At 42.2% G+C, this 9676-nt stretch overlaps 2 pseudogenes; one reads left to right on the forward strand and one right to left on the reverse strand.

Moving 5' to 3' along the window:
- Positions 1 to 6801: 6801 nt before the first annotated feature.
- Positions 6802 to 7420, reverse strand: LOC114074753 (annotated as a pseudogene).
- Positions 7421 to 7542: 122 nt separating this feature from the next.
- LOC107003912 lies at positions 7543 to 9381 on the forward strand (annotated as a pseudogene).
- The last annotated feature ends 295 nt before the right edge of the window (positions 9382 to 9676 follow it).

A 9676-nucleotide genomic window follows, 5' to 3' on the forward strand; every position in this document is an offset into this window, starting at 1 on the left:
TCAGTCGGAGGTATACTACTTTTCTGATCAAATCAAACAAACTACTCAACCGCCCTTTGTGTGTCTCAGTCAGTGCTGGAAGTCTCCTCCATTGAGTTAGGTTAGTGTTCTTTTCATGCTTTTCTCGAAGCTTATATTGAAGCTTGTCGATCAGGAAGTTGCATTCCGCTAACCTCACATTGTTTGAGTGGCTCAGTCCTCTGATAAGTACATTTTTTTCTCTACTTTAGTCCTAAAGTCCATTAGGTCATGACATTTTTTTGATTAGACTGTTATCAGGTGATCCAGAAGACCTAATCAATGAGATTTGGGGCGGTAACATTTTTATTACTTCTTCATTTCATGTTTTAACTCCCAATATTAGAATGGGAAACATACACTTGACACTTCCTATCTTGCTTGATGACTTTTTTTCATATTGGTTTCAGGTTCATACTCGGCTCCCTAATTCGAAAAGATCGTATGTCAATGTTCCCAAGGTAGGAACTTCAACTTTATTTAGTCATAGTATGGTCTTGGGCTCGGTTCGGGACTCTGCATCAATCAATAGAATGGGAAAACACCTTTCCTCTTTCCCTATCTCTCCACTCCTGCTCTTATGGCTTCCCTCACGGGTTCATTTCATGCCCCCTCTGGTTACTCTGTCCCTGACATCCCTTTTTTCCCCTTCATCTTCGGGCAAGCGGGTGAACTCAGGGACTATTCCCTATTTGACTCTCTCGGCTAGTGGTCCCTTTTTGTCTGTCCTTGAATAGTGAGTGGAACCTCATGTTCGCCGGGAAGCCATATTTGCATGGAATTACAGCAGTACTTTAGTTAGACAAGCTGGTAGCTAGCTGCCCCAATTAACACCAAGTTCTCTTTTTCGGGCATGGATAAAACTCATGAAATACCAAGGTGTTAGACAGCTCTACGGAATCCCTTTTGAGGGCTGCTCTGTGCTTTCATGTATCTTTCATTTTTCCAGCCAAGACCAATTCCGCCTAAGGTCATGATTGAGTCATGATCGAGTTAGACTGATGACACTCTTTTATGGACAAAATGCCCTTGGTATGAGTATGACTCTTTAGGGTTATACAACAGATTATCCATGTGCAAATCAAGATGCGGTTAAGTTCGAGCATATCACATTTCATATCAATATCTCGCAAATCGTAATTATTCTATTACATAATACCTATCAGCAGGCTGGGTTTTTGTGGAAAGAGTAAACCAGACTGCAACCACAATTGCCTTCTTAGTCACCCTTTCTTCCGGAATTTTACCAAAAACGATTTAAGTGCACAGATTCACCTAAATTCTTATCATCTATACCCATTTTCAATAAGGATGGTAAATTATTTGGACTAAAGGCCTTTGTGGCACTAGTGTGCCACAGAAGTTATGGGTGATCATAGGTCCGATGCTTCGGTCAAAACTAATTCCCAAGGTGTGACGGTCGGTGTGTACAAGGCCTGGGTACATATTCACCGTGGCATGCTTATCTGCGATTACTAGCGATTCCAACATCATGTTCCCGAGTTGTAGAGAACATTCAGAACTGAGGCAATCTTTCCAGATTAGCTCTCCCTTAAGGCCTTGCTTCCCATTGTAATTGCCATTGCAATACATGTATGGCCCAGCCCATAAGGGCCATGCGGACTTAACATTATCCCCACCTTTCTCCAGAATATCAATGGCAGTCCTTTTTGAGTGGAACGCACACCTTTTTGTTTGTTTCGGAGCCGTTTATTTGGGCGGGGAATAAACCCATTACATACAACTCCACTTGGTGGCTCGCCTTATTGACATGTCTTTATTTGCCATCAACTCGACATCGTCGTCACCTGAAAGATAAGGGCAAAAATTTTACTTTACGAAACAAGCAAGAAAGGCCCTTTCTATCTTATTAGGCCAGCGCCCTAGCTGCAATAAAAAAACAACGCCAACTAGAAATAGAAAGTGCTTCGAAAGGCGTTAGCTACCTTCTTACTGACAGCACAACTAAGTGTTGGAACGCAATTAGTAGCCCTTGCACGTCACTCGGCTTCTCAACTCACTTCAGTTGCATAGAATTTCTCCTTAGGCGTATGTCTCAGTAACAAAAATGAGGGTGTCGCTCGTTATAGGACTTGAGCAAACATCTCACGACACTAGCTGACGATATCCATGGAACACCTGGATTATATTAAGTACCATCCCATTAAGGATATGTTTTCTTATTCATAAGTCAAGGTCAGGTAAGGTTTCGCGCGTTGTATCAAAATAAACAACATGCTCCACAGCTTGTGTAGGCCCCCAGAGTGTTTCATACGTTAGTTGGGACCCTGATCCGCGTAGACCAAGGGTGAATACTCATCGTTTATGGAATGGACTACCAGGGTATCTAATCCTTTTGCTCCCCATGCTTTCGCACCTCAGCATCGATACGGACCTAAAGAGATGCCTTCGCTTTTGGCGTTCCTTCGTAGATATCCAAATTTCACATCTACACACGAAATTCCACTCTCCTCTATATCACTCAAGTGAATTGTTTCAAGAGAATTCCGCCAGTTATTGGCGGCTTTCACTTTCAACTCGACTCACCGCATACATGCCCTTTACGCCCAGTCATTCCAAAGTTTACTTGCCCCCCCGTCATACCGCGACTGCTAGCACGGAGTTAGCTTGGGCTTCTTCCTGGAGTCCTGTCATGATCGTTCAACTATACGAAAGAGCTTTCCAAGAGGCATTGACCTTCTTCACTCACGCGATATTGCTGGATCAAGTTGGTGTGTTGTTCGTTCTAGCAATAGGCTCCAAGCGCGATTCTAATTCTCAATTTTGTTTTCTGTTCTGGAATGAATCTATTCTAAATAAAGACATGCCTATACTGAAGAGGGGCTGGTTTATGGTAATAAATAGTGGTATTGGTTGGGGCAAGCACAAAAACGTTCCATCAGCCCTTGTTGCAGCTGATAGACTAAAAAGTAAGGGAACGAAAGTTGTCTTAAACATAAAAACCTCCAAATGGAATAAGATACTATAACTTTCTTTGTCATCAAACGAAAATGGAATTATACCTTAGTTAAGGATCTCCCTACTAATATGTAGGGGGAGCTACCGCGTTGCTTCTAATCGATTTGAAGATAAAAGGAAACGAAACAATGAAGGTTCACTTTCGTTGGTGCTTCCCCCTACACGTATATTGAGGCGAGAGTGGGCGCTAGCTTCCTAAACAGAATTTTCTATGAGGTAGAGGCTGTATCATTAAAAGAAAGATAAGGAAAGTGTACAAGATTCCAATCGGTCCACCTTTCTTTAAGTTGTGGCTTAAAATAAGCCTTGGTAATCTATCTTCCTTCTCTTAGGTCCCTAGACCATGATGTATTAGATCCCCTTGAATAAGGAAATGCATTTTCAACTAAGGTCTTAATGTCCAGCCCCGTGATGAATCTTCTTTCACTCCCCAACCTCTAAGGAGTCGTAGAGAAATGTCTTTATTGTCACTTGTGAAACCTTCGATTGAAGCTACTTCTGAGGATTGCGGCAGAACCCGGCCTTCGATCAAGCCTTTCACTCGCTCAAGACGCAGATGTGCCACCGGGTTTACCCCGTTTTTACCAGCATGGGGAGTGGAGATGGATTCCAAGATGAAGAATCCTTAGCTCCAATTAGGGGGTATAAGAGATATTTGTATCACAAGATTTTCTCTCACATCCCATTCACTTCCATGAGATAGTCATATTTTAGGATCTTTGAAAAATCACATTGAGTAAAAGATAGAAGCCAATCATTAAATTGATTTACCTAATATGAGAAACCTATCATGTATGGGTTCTATGATTCGATTTCAGAAAGGTGTTTCAAGACAATAAAGAAGTGGTGCTTCTTTCCTGTACTTGAAATCAGTAGCTCAATCCGGTGAAGCAAGTGAATTTCAAGCCAGGGAAATTTCCTATTAGGAATGGCTTCCTTTAAGGTTGTGTTGTTTTAAACCAGAATGTTCTAAAAGGGTAGGGGAGACGGATAATTAATATAATACAATAGAGCTATGATCGGGCAATAGAGTAGATAAGATCAGACTTAATGTGTGAAGCATATGGTTCTGGTTCTATTCAGTCTCGTTCCTTCAATCCAAGAAGAATACATGCCCAGGGCTAGTGCCAGCGCATAGTCATAGTCTTCCCTGTGTGACTAACATCCATTCCTTCTAGTCGAGTGCCTTGCGGCGCCTTTAACGATGAGAGAAGGAGATGCCAAAGAGAATAACTCAAGGGCACTGACGACTCCATCAACTCAATTTCGTTGCGTAAGTGAGGATGTCAATCATCATAGTCTGAACTTGAAATATATCGTAGGATCATCTCATCGATTAGCATTCCGATCCTTGTCATTCGTAGATATTCGGTGCTTTTAGTCATTGGCTATCGCCCATTCTTGATAGCCGTAGCTCTGCCCATTCCCTATTCCATTTAAGAATGAATGGGATTTTATCTGACAACAACTGGGCAAAATTGATCTCTTTCCATCTCTATGTTCTTTAAACTTGCTTCCTTTCTTGCTTTTATGAAGCCGACCTTAACAGACATCTCTTCCAAATTTTAGATGGAAGATCTGGTGAATCAGTTCAATAAAAAGTCTCTTACCTAGATGCGGTGCTTATCCTTGAAGCGAAGGTAGAGACCAAGACATTGGGGATTCTGAATCTGACCACACTTTCATCAGGTCGAATGGATATCGATCCTGCCCTGATGAGAAAAGGGTTGAGCTCATACTTGCCTTAACCTAATCTACTTGGATCCTGGATTCCATTCCATTAAGGCATTAATTTCCTTCATGTATATGAAGAGTTCAACAGAAGTCATCTCTCTGACACTGGCATTTCCTTCTACCTAAACTTGCGGCTTCTTTCATCAAAGATAGGTGTGAGCTAATTTTCTCGCTAAACCCCTTTCCTTATAGTCAATTGTCTTTTCGCTCCTCATTCCTTGCATACGTAGATTATTCTTATCCGTGCTTTCTTTCGTGGAAGTCTCACATATCAAGGATGTATGTCAAAAATAGTTTATCCCTACGAGGAGGACCTCAACTCAGTGCGCATAGAAGTATGATCGACCTCTATTTAGCTCTACTGGCTTTCATATACCTATACTAGTAACCCGAGCCTACCAATACTTGTAGAAGATCCGATGAACCGGGTATTCCCCATCATGAGCCCAAATTACACGCACAAGGAAAGATCTCAATAGGCCTAGGGTCGGGGGGATAGCTCCACTATAGGGTCGGGGAAAAAATAGGTGTGGAGATGAGTTTGCAACAAAATCAATTAAATAGATAGAGAAGCGTTGTAAGACTATGGATTCAAGAAAGTCCGACTAGTTTAGGCGCCGCCTTCCAGACTTTTAAAAGCGGGTGGTTTTAAGTCTAGAGCCCTATTCTGGTTACAGAATGCGGGTAGCTGACAAGTAGGTTAGCAAATTGGTGAATCAATAGGCTTTGCTCCTGCCTTCGCTTCCAGGAGGAATGATATCATCCATGGTGAATATATCGTATAATAGTAAAGGGCATACTTTTTAGAGTGATATTTCTCGATTAGGGAACGGAAAGGCTTGGTAGAAGGAAATATTTGGTGTAATTCACCATTTTTTAAGAAAAGAAAGGCAGGGTAGAAAGTCTTGCTTATTTATTTCTCTATCTAAGTAAGAGAAGGGGGGTTGAAGTTTATAGCTAGTAGAGAAATTGATAAGAAGGTCTAATCATTCTACTTGAAACGTATGCTTAACATATGCAAGTTGATCAGTTTGCCCTTTAGAAGGAGGCTAAGAAAGTCATCGGTTCGAATCTGAGGAAGGGCTTTTTTTCCCAGTATGTCGCTCCTCCCGCAAAGAGCGAGAGAAAAATTCTTGCCTATTATGTCACCTTTTTTCTTTAGAGGCGTTCTCTCTCTTATTTCGACCTTTCTCGGGCTATTCGCTGTTAGACTAATGCCACATCAAAAAACTGGTGTCTCATGCTTTTCCATTTAGTAATTATGGGGTTGATCCGTATTTTTTGATTTTTTTGTTTTCGTTCGAAGATAAAATACCAGTTTATTAATCTATTTTTTTAATTCCTATTTTATTTAGAATCTCTTTATTTATATTTTTTCTAAGGAACTATTTGCTATCCCATTTAGGGATATTATATTCTTAGTTTCCCTCTGGAATTTTTGTTTATAGTTTCGGGGGATCACTTTCTCTTATGGGCCCTTCTAGGTAATAAAGCGAGGCTGAGTTTGAAGAGGATCATTTTGGGATTGATGTCCTCTTGGAATGATGGGAAAATCTACATAAACGGGCATGTCGGTGGATCAGCCATAAGAAGAACCAGGAGATGTGCCTTCTGCTATTCAAGTAGCTTCTTGAGGGAATGAAGTTGGTCCCTCTAATAAGCTAGACGAAGTGATTGGGGGGATTCCCTTCAGCCTATCCAGCAGAGGCTCCTAGCCAAATAATCCTATACTTCCCTTATCGAGATCATGTACCTTTCCAAAATCGAGGCAAAAGACCTATTCGAGGTCAAGGTCGATATTTTAAGGATTATGGCAGTCCTTGATCCAACAGGGGATTGGATGGGACGGGGAGCTAGGGTCATCGAGGATCTGCGTACCGCCACGGGAGAGCATTCCTTTGATTAATTCCATACCCTTCTTTCTTATCTTGAATTAGGGGAGTCAATTCCAAGTCATTCTCTTAATTAAAAGGGAAGGTACCCCTGCGAAAGGGTTGGGATGAAAATTCTACCACATAGTGGAGAAGATAGCTAGGACTACAAAAATGGAGATCGTGTACAACAAAAATCCTATAATAGATGTCGATTCATTCACACTTCCGTTCCTTGCAGAGGAAGGCTAACTGCTTGCTGGCTGGGAGCTGTATGAGAAGTAACGTCCACGTACGGCTCCGTGATAAGGGTGGTGGATAGAAATGGCCTTGTTGTACCTCACTCTCGTTTTCAATGGAGTCTTCTCTTTTTTTTGGAGAGTATGCCAATATGATCTTAATGAGGTTCGTGGCTTTGCAAATGACATTTGTTGGGCTTCTTTCTTCGGGAGACTGCACTCCGACCTTTTTGTGAAATAAACCCCTCCGGCCGAAGACTAGTGGTAGGTGGTCTTGCGAAGCATTCGGAAAAGGGTAGCCTTGTCTGTAAGCACATCAATGAACTGCGACAAACCCTCAAATGACCTATCTAATATTGGGGGGGGGGGAATCCTCAGCAGTGGTGACCCTTTGTCTCTTCCACAGACTGATACATGTAACGAATGCTAACACCAAAAAGTTGACTCCTGGGTCTATAACCTGGGAGATTGCTCCGACAAATCCTTTATTTCTCGTCCACTTAGAGGGGTGAAGACACACCTGCGTGGATTACAGGTGTTAGTGACAAGAATGGCGGGGAAATTAACAGTACGCGACGAAATTTAGAGATGGATGTTGACACATAGGGCAGGGATAATCATTCCGGTATTGGTAGAAGTGGTGAACATTCTAATGAACAAAAAAGATTGCGGCGTGGGAAGCCCTAGGAGTCACTGAAACGATGGCAGGAGTGACCTTTTTCTATCAATAGAGGGTGAAAAACACGGGCTTTGCTCCCCTTTAGAATATGAAGAAATAAACAAGGGTCAAAGTTTAGACCGCTTAGCGTAGTTCTACCTATAGAAAGGATCATGAAAGTGGCGATTAGAATCCATTTACGATCATGAGTATCCTAACACATCGCACTTCCGCTTGTGTTGAGGATTCAAATCCTTCCTAAGACGAATCAAAGAAGAGTGGGGAACTTCTTATAGGTTTTTGGAATTCGACATCAGGAAGTTTTATCACACCATCGACCAACATCGACTTATCCCAAACTTTAAGAAAGAGATCGACGATCCGAAGTTCATTTTATTACATTCATAAAGTCTTTTACGTCGGACGACTCGTAGGAGGTGAGAAGGTCCCTTACACCATCTCACAAAGTGTATTACTATCGGCCCTACCAAGCAACATCTACCTACACAAGCTCAATAAGGAGATAGGAAGGATTAGATAGAAGTACAAAAGTCTGATTGTTCAGAGAATAAGATAGGTTCTATTAACAACAGGTTGTATTGCTGACCAAGAAAAGTCTTCCAAAGAAGCAAGATGCAACGCTGCCCAAGACAACACAACCATCATTGTGGGGAGGTTAAATAGCATCCAACACAAAGCGGCCTTTCATTCCCTTATTTCGTTGTGGCACACATCCCCCCAAAAAACCACCCCTCGGCTCAGGGGTGACCATGAAATGCCTTTGGTTTTCCACCCTTCGTCGGCCCTTGCCGCTTTCTTTAACAAGCCCTAGAGCCTTTTTTGTGCTGCCTTCTTCATAACCGCCGCGGGTTATAACCAGAAGTGTGAATTCTATGCTAGAGAACGCTGTAATAATAATTGGTCCAGGAGAAAATCTTTTAAGTATTGCAAAAGAAAGGGCCCGCTGATAGAAATGGGCGGGGAGACGATACTTGTTATCAGGTTGGAGAGAGGTCTAGCCCGTAAGCCGGCCTCCTTAAAAACTAATTACTAAAGAAGGACTTTTCACGCTCGATATGCCAACAACATACTACTGGGAATAGTGGGTTCCGTGGAGCTTCTCATAGAAATACAAAAACGTATAGCCGACTTTCTACAATCAAGCTTGGACCATTGGGTAGACTCTGCAGGAAAAACAACCGTAGCTTCACCGAGTGTGGTACAATTCATCGGTACGGTCATTCATGAAGTCCCTCCGAGGGAGACTCCCATACAATTGTTGCGAGAGATGGCGAAGCGTCTTTTGGTAAAGAATCGTATCCACCTACGCTCCTCTATCCATTCCATGTTTAGTTACCTAAGTAATAGTATTTCGATCAAAGAGATGACGAAGGGGATGAGAGGAAGAGGGAGTCTGCTGGACTCGATTTAACTAGAGGAGACTCTTGCATTAGCTGGAGTAAGAAGTCCCCAAGTGAGCATCTTAGAGGGCCGTCAAGCACATACAGAAAGTATTAAGGGAGATCTCATTGTTTCATATCTCAGGTCGGAACAAGGTTCCATCAGACGTTCAACAGGTAGTCTCACGATCGGTCACTCATGCCCCAAAATTTTCATTGTATACTCCCACGGGTTGGAAGGCAGCAGGTTAACGAGGGGGACACTAGGCGAAAACTGTTAGCAGTGAATTTGCCACACAAATAGAGGCACCTATCAAAAAGATACTTCGAAGGCTCTGGGATCGAGGTCTCATTAGACGAAGAAGACAATAACCAATCAACATGGCCTGCTTGAAAAACGTCAGCGATGGCCAATCATAAATTAGTCCACATGCATCAAAATAAGTCCTCAGTCCTACTACAGGTGCTGCGAAAACCTTTAGCATGTCCAAACGAATGACGACTACTAGATCTGCTAGTCGAAAGACTCAAATATAGTGAATCAAGAAGGTGGTAAGACCTTGCAGAATTCCCCAACAGCATAGAGCTTGAGAAGCTCGGATCCGGTAAAAGATCCGAACAATGAGCACTCAACTACTAGTAAAAGGGGAGAAAGTTGACTTTGAGATGAGAAAGAAAAGAAAGTGCTTCTTGCCACTTTATTAGTAGGTAAGATTGTTTTATATTTCCAAAATAAAGGACAAAGGTAACTCCTAAAGCACGCTTTCTCATATATAT

The sequence above is a fragment of the Solanum pennellii genome, chromosome 11 (assembly GCF_001406875.1).
Source record: "Solanum pennellii chromosome 11, SPENNV200".
Classification (NCBI taxonomy): Eukaryota; Viridiplantae; Streptophyta; class Magnoliopsida; order Solanales; family Solanaceae; genus Solanum; species Solanum pennellii.